Source organism: Octodon degus, unplaced genomic scaffold, assembly GCF_000260255.1.
Source record: "Octodon degus isolate 3935 unplaced genomic scaffold, OctDeg1.0 scaffold00016, whole genome shotgun sequence".
Lineage (NCBI taxonomy): Eukaryota > Metazoa > Chordata > Mammalia > Rodentia > Octodontidae > Octodon > Octodon degus.
In genome coordinates, this window is record NW_004524592.1 from 5,203,713 (window position 1) to 5,208,475 (window position 4,763).

The window sequence follows — 4,763 nt, forward strand, 5'->3', positions numbered from 1 at the left end:
TAAAGTAATTATAATATATGACATTACAATGTATATTATATATGCTAGTTAATTTGGGAGACAAGTATGGCGAATACAATGTGTATTCTGAAATTTTCTCAACATTTCAAAGAACAGTGTCTCCATCTTAGGTTAGTTCAAACAAAGTTTAATTTAAAAAAATAATTTAAACGAATAAAATTATATGCTTATAAATAATGAAAACTCTTACAAGGTGGGCTTACTTTTGTTTTTTTTTCCTTGAAAAATGATCATTACTCAGAAGTCATGATTATAAGCACACCTGCCCTCATTTTAGAAGCATTTAATATTTTTGTCAAGTTCCAGTGCAAATAAAAACTAATGTGCAAGCACCTGAAATAAGCCAGTTGTGTTCAAGGGACAACCGAACCAAATTTAGAGTTTGAAATAACTTTGAAAAGAATTTACATTTTATTTCAAATAAACGAATTTTAAAAAATAAACAGATTTGATAGCGATTAGAGAAGATTGATATTTATAAATTCATTTATCATCCACTCAACATTCACTAAGTATGTCTGCATGAGAAGCATAATATATTTGAGATTCCATGAATTTTGACCTAATCCCTACTTCACTGCAGTGTCCAGGGTGATAAAGTGTTGCACAGTGAGGGGCTGTAGTCCACGTGACAAGTGCTATGCCGTGACTATTGTGGCACACGGGAAAGCAGTACATTCATTTCTGCAGTTTCTTCCACTGATCAGATGCAAAGCATGATGCCTTTTTTCTTTTTTAATATATTTAGTACATGGTCTAAAGGTTCTACAGGGTCCCACTATACAGATCGGACTTAATGATCCTTTGTTTTATTCAACCTCCCAGGCACTGGGAATTCAGGCGCAGGCCACCACACCCAGTCATCATCACAGACTCAGCAAGCCCCAGGGGTGGGGCCAGGATGGCAGGCCAGGGATCAAACCCTTGGCCCCTGCATCTGCCTAAGCAGGCACTTTAATCCACTGAGCTATCTGGCTGGCCTTCATGATGCCCCCCCCCCTTTTTTTTTTTGGAGAGCAATTCTTCCTCTGCCCCAGCATCTCCATGACTCTTGAATTAAGGGTCTTCCTTAACCAAATGAAGTTTTGTGCTTGACCCCAGAGAGACAGTAATAATAAATAAATACCTACCACTTGCTTTTCAACACCCATGTGTTAACACTCTTAAACCTGAAAAATATCCGATGAGGTCTGGACACTATTCTCTCCTTTCTAAAAATAAGAAAACTTCCACAGAGAAGCTAGGTGCTTTGACTATTATCATTCAGCTAGCCAGCGGGAGAGCTTACTTCTGTCTAAGCCAGTCTAATATAGCATCTAATATAGGGTTTTGGAGCATGCTGTCTTCCTGACATCATTGTTGTTCTTGGCATGGATGGACTCAGCGTCTGGGGCATTTGTTCTTCGATAAATTCTCCAGGTGATTTATTTACACATTGCACGCATAAACCTTCTCAAACCTTTTACCATTCCACTTTCACTTAAAAGGTCAAATGTTGAAAGAGACAAAGATAGGGAAAATCCATTGTTCTTTTCTATGAGAAATTATGTTATTTCAGCCAAAGCTGAAAGTCTCGTCATATAGCCAATGGGGATAAGATAACAAAAGGTTTAAAAACTAAATTCACTGATAGATAATTATATTAGCAGTCTTCCTGAGAAGTATGAGTCTTTAAAATGTAGATAGAAGGTATGTTAAGGAGGTACACTTTGCAAACTGACCAAGTTATACCTCAGTATTCAGAATTTGAAATGAAAATTTAATTTTGATTAAAATTGGGAAATTTCAAGATAATGTTATCATTTCTTATAGCAAAATGTGAGAAAGTTTTGGGTCTTTTTATAGGAACCCACAAACTCCAAAGTTTGTTCTCTTTATGTGTGATGTTCAGTTCAAATTATTTGTAATAAAAGTTTGAGATAAATAAATGGAGTTAACAGAAGTCAATGAAGTCGTAGCTGACTTTAACCATTGTTCTCTATGTACACATTTTTATTTAAATAATTTTATCTCTGAGTTTATTTTTACTTTTGCCAATCCATGGAAAATAATTCCTGAGGGCTGGCCAAATAGCTCAGTGGACAAAGTGCCTGCAAGCAGGAGTAGGGACCAGGAGCCTTCCATGCTGGCCCTGCCCCAGGGTCATGCTGAGACAGCAATTGAAACTGGGCATGCATCTGTAATCCCAGCTCTTGGGAGACTGTAAACCAGAGGATCACTATGAGTCAAATCTAGTAGTGAGACCCTGAACACCCTGTAGACCCTTCCCTAAAATACAAAGAAAGAAAGAAAGAAAGAAAGAAAGAAAGAAATTCCTACTTTAATATCATATTATTTTATTAAAATATGATATTAAAATATTCTTCGATATTCAGATTATCACAATTTGTTTTTAAAAATGGATTTGTGTCTTGTATGGAAATTTCTGATATGTAGATACTATTTCCCCCCTCTATTTATTTTTTTTATTTTGGGAATGTACTGGGAATGAAACTCAGGACCTCAGGCTTGCCAAGCAAGTGCATGCCACTGAGCTAAATCCCTAGATTGCCCCTTTATTTTCTACAAGACTGAGTTATGTTATTGTATCATTAGAATATAAATTCCTTCAATTTTAGGAGCTCAGGATGAGCTGTCCATGTGATGGATTGGATATAGCATGTGAAAAGCACTTGACCACCTTTATGACTACATACATACATACATACATGAAGATGTTCATGCACATGTATAAGGTTTTAGATTCTTTGCCTCAATTATGTATTAAGAGAATATTTTAGGGTAAATATTGGTGACAGTCTAAGCATATTTCATAAACTTCAAAACCAAATAGTGTAATTTTTAAATATAAACCTCACTAATCTATATGTTTTATGTTAGGTTATAAAGTAGGAAACCTTTACAACTTTATTTTCTCATCTTTGAAATAAACAAAGCATTACCTGTCTGATAGGAATGTTAGGCAGTTTTTGTAATTATAAGCAAGTAAGTATTTCCCTCTTTTGAGAACAGGACAAATTTTATTTGTGCTTATTTTTTCAATACCATGTATTATAAATAATCACATTTTTATAAATTTTCTACACACTATCTATGAAAAGACTGTTCATGAACTGGCCAGTGGGCAAGCATACTATTTGTGTATGTGTTTTAATATCAAATAACTTACAGACATTATTTCTTCTGTAGTACTTCTGTTATTTTAACTTCCATATCAATTTTGGTAAATTATATAAGGTAGTGAGTCAATTAAAAATATAATATTGATATTTGTCAAAAATGTTGATAGAAGCAAAAACAAATAGTGCTAGTAAATAGTCATATATTGTCTAGCTGAAGCTATGTTATAGATGTGCTTTTACTCTTCTGTCAAATATTTTTACAAAAAGAATGTGCCGTGAGGACTTCTCCCAGCATGTCACAGACAGAAGAAGATGAAAAACGATTTAGTGTGGTAGACCCTCTACAGTTGAGAAGTAAAGAAAAATTAACCAAACAAGGGATGTTATGACAGAGAGTCAACCAGCAACACTTTAGTTTTGGCAGACAGGGTGAAGACTTTGGAGGAACAAAGAGTGGAGGTTCAAGGCCTGGGAAAGCTGCAGGGAGACTGACTAGAAATGACTTACTGGATGTACATATTTGGCTTTCTCTAGTGTATTAGGTTAGAAGAAAGGTCAAAATTAGGGAAACTCAACTCTGAACCAAGTTCTGGCCATCAGAGGGTAATTGTTACTGAAGTTCCTGGGTGCTTTGCAGAGTCCTATTGGAGAGTTCAGAAGCAGAAGGAGGAGCATTATTGCTTTCTACAAACTTATCTAGTTTAAAGTAATCTGAATTCTGGACCTGTTCACTATGGACTAGGAAGGAGGTTGTTTTCTGGCTAGGTTGCTGTAAGTTGTGGGTTAGATTTTATTTTTGCATATACTTATACTATTTACTCATTGTTTATTCAGTCTGTCAATTAGTTCAAGGTTCCATATAGACCTTTCTTTTCTTGATATGTGTAAATAGGTACTACCTAATATTTTCAACTAAATGTTCAGTACAATTTTTAATTTTCTGCATCATGGGATAGATATATAGTTACATTCTGTTAATGAATAGAATGATTTGTTCTAATGGTGTTTGTAAATAGGATCACAAGTCCGCATCTTGTATAGCAATTAACCACTAAGAAGAATATATGCAGTGTATTATTTGTTGAAAAATAAAAAAAAAACATAAGCATCTAAAAGGAAAAAAAAAGATGGAAAATTCAGTCTTTTTTTCCTTTTAAGACATCTAGATTTATATTTCTTGATAGAATTAATTATATGTAAATGTAACCATGATGAATAAAGTGCAAATAAACTGAGACAACAGAGATATTTTAGTTGTAATGACATCACAAAATTTAATTTTATTTGAAAGCTTCATTGTATTTTTATAGAGGAAGACATGGTATCATTGTGGAAGGATCATATAGTTCTTTGTGATGAAAATTTAAGGGATTAAATACCCCTTAATTTCTTTCAAATTACATAATTTCCTGACTATATACAATTATGTGTCAGTAAAAATAAAATCCTACAAGCTTACCTACCTCAGTTATACAGATCAGGTTGACAGCAGAGGAGCTGTAGCTCCTCCATGTGATGAAAGGAGTAGATTATCACAATTTATCCTTGTTTCTATCCTGTTGTTACTGTATTTATAAATTTATATTTGTACACAAATCATCAGTTTTAAAATACTGAATA

At 34.0% G+C, this 4,763-nt stretch overlaps 1 protein-coding gene across 4 annotated transcripts in view; it reads left to right on the top strand.

Annotated features, from left to right (window-relative positions):
* Erbb4 (erb-b2 receptor tyrosine kinase 4) overlaps window positions 1-4,763 on the top strand; it is a 1,229,537-nt gene that overhangs the window by 1,194,604 nt on the left and 30,170 nt on the right. The window lies entirely within an intron of this gene.